Source organism: Onychomys torridus, chromosome 2 (assembly GCF_903995425.1).
Source record: "Onychomys torridus chromosome 2, mOncTor1.1, whole genome shotgun sequence".
Lineage (NCBI taxonomy): Eukaryota > Metazoa > Chordata > Mammalia > Rodentia > Cricetidae > Onychomys > Onychomys torridus.
Genome location: NC_050444.1, coordinates 157,082,381 through 157,084,188, shown reverse-complemented (window position 1 = coordinate 157,084,188; position 1,808 = coordinate 157,082,381). Strand labels below are relative to the sequence as shown.

The 1,808-nt window shown below is 46.3% G+C and overlaps 1 non-coding gene across 1 annotated transcript; it reads left to right on the top strand.

Moving 5' to 3' along the window:
- Window positions 1-731: 731 nt before the first annotated feature.
- On the top strand, window positions 732-835 carry LOC118578932. Its single transcript, XR_004944321.1, has one exon. It is a non-coding gene; the product is annotated as a U6 spliceosomal RNA (small nuclear RNA).
- Window positions 836-1,808: the final 973 nt, after the last annotated feature.

Here is a 1,808-nt window from a genome sequence, read left to right as displayed (position 1 = left end):
ACAATAGACAGAAATTGAGAAAGGTAAAAGCCCAGAGGCAAAAGATAGATGGGATAATTAGGTTAAGAAAAGCTGGCTAACTGTTCAGTCCAGTTCTCTAGCCCCTTCCCAGGGGCACATTCCAAGCCCCTTCCCCCAGCCTTTACAGCCCCAGAGACCAAGCATCAAGCAGCCTCATCCCCACCCCCTTGACAAGCCAACCATCCACTGCAGCACCAAGGACTATTGGAGCCACTCGCCCCCACTGCACCGATTGGGAAGAGGTAAAGCCCCCCATCTTCAGACTGATCAGCCCAGTTCTCTAGCCCCGAGGCCCTGGTGGCGTATTCTATTTCCCCACCCCCACCCTCCACCAGTGCAGCCCCAGAGATCAAGCAGCAGCCTGCCCCCAGCACCACCAACCATCCCCTGCAGCACCAGTGACCACCGGAGCCATATGCACACACACACACATACACACACACACACACACACACACACACACACACACACACATACACACACACACACACACACACCTTACCCACCCCTGCGCACCAATTAGGAAGAGTGACTCTGGAGCCATATGCCCCTCCTGGACCAATTCGGAAGAAGGGCAACCACAGGAGCCACAAGCCCAAACTTCACCAATTGGAAGAAGAGCAACCAGGAGCTCCACCTGTATGGATTAAAGGAAGAAATAAGTAGATGGTAGTGTAAGTACACATTAAACAACATAAAGAGTAATATGGGTGCTCACTTTGGTGGCACAGATACTAAAATTGGAACGATACAGAGATTAGCATGGCCCCTGCGCAAGGATGACAGGCAAATTTGTGAAGCGTTCCATATTTTTAAAAAAATGAGCAATATGATAACCAACAGAACCTAGTGATCCTCCAACAGCAGGACCTGAACATCCCAAAGGAGATGATCCAAAAGAAAATGACCTTAAAAACAACTTTATGCAGGCAGTGGTGCCGCACACCTTTAATCCCAGCACTTGGGAGGCAGAGGCAGGTGGATCTCTGTGAGTTCAAGGCCAGCCTGGTCTCCAAAGCGAGTTCCAGGAAAGGCACAAAGCTACACAGAGAAACCCTGTCTCTTGGGGGGGGGGGGGGGGGGAACTCTATGGAGTTAAGAGCACTGGCTGCTTTTCCAAAGGTTCTGAATTCAATTCCCAGCAACCACATGGTGACTCACAACCATCTACAATGAGATCTGGTGCCCTCTTCTGGCATGCAGGCATACATGCAGGCAGAACACTGTATAAATAATAAATAAATAAATAACATAGCATAACATAACATAACATAAAAAGCAATATGGTACCAACAGAACCTAGTGATCCTACAGCAGCAAGACCTTAAAAAGAGATGATCCAAAGAAAGACCATCCCAAAGCAGATGATCCAAAAGAAAATGACCTTAAAAACAACTTTATGGAGCTAGAGAGATGGCTCAGAGGTTAAAAGCACTAGCTGCTCTTCAGAGGTCCTGACTTCAATTTCCCAGCAACCACATGGTGGCTCACAACCATCTGTAATGAGATACGGAGCCCTCTTCTGGCCTGTAGGCATACATGGAGGCAGAACATAATAAATAAATAATAAATTTAAAAAAACTTTATGAAGATGATAAGGACCCTAAAAGAGGAAAAAGAAATAGAAGAAAGGGCAAACAAAAAATTGGAGGAAATCAAGAAATTTCTTAAAGAACGTCAAGAAAGAAAGGAAAGAAGGAAGGAAGGAAGGAAGGAAGGAAGGAAGGAAGGAAGGAAGGAAGGAAGGAAGAAAAATTGAAATAGAGGCAATAAAGGAAGCACAAACT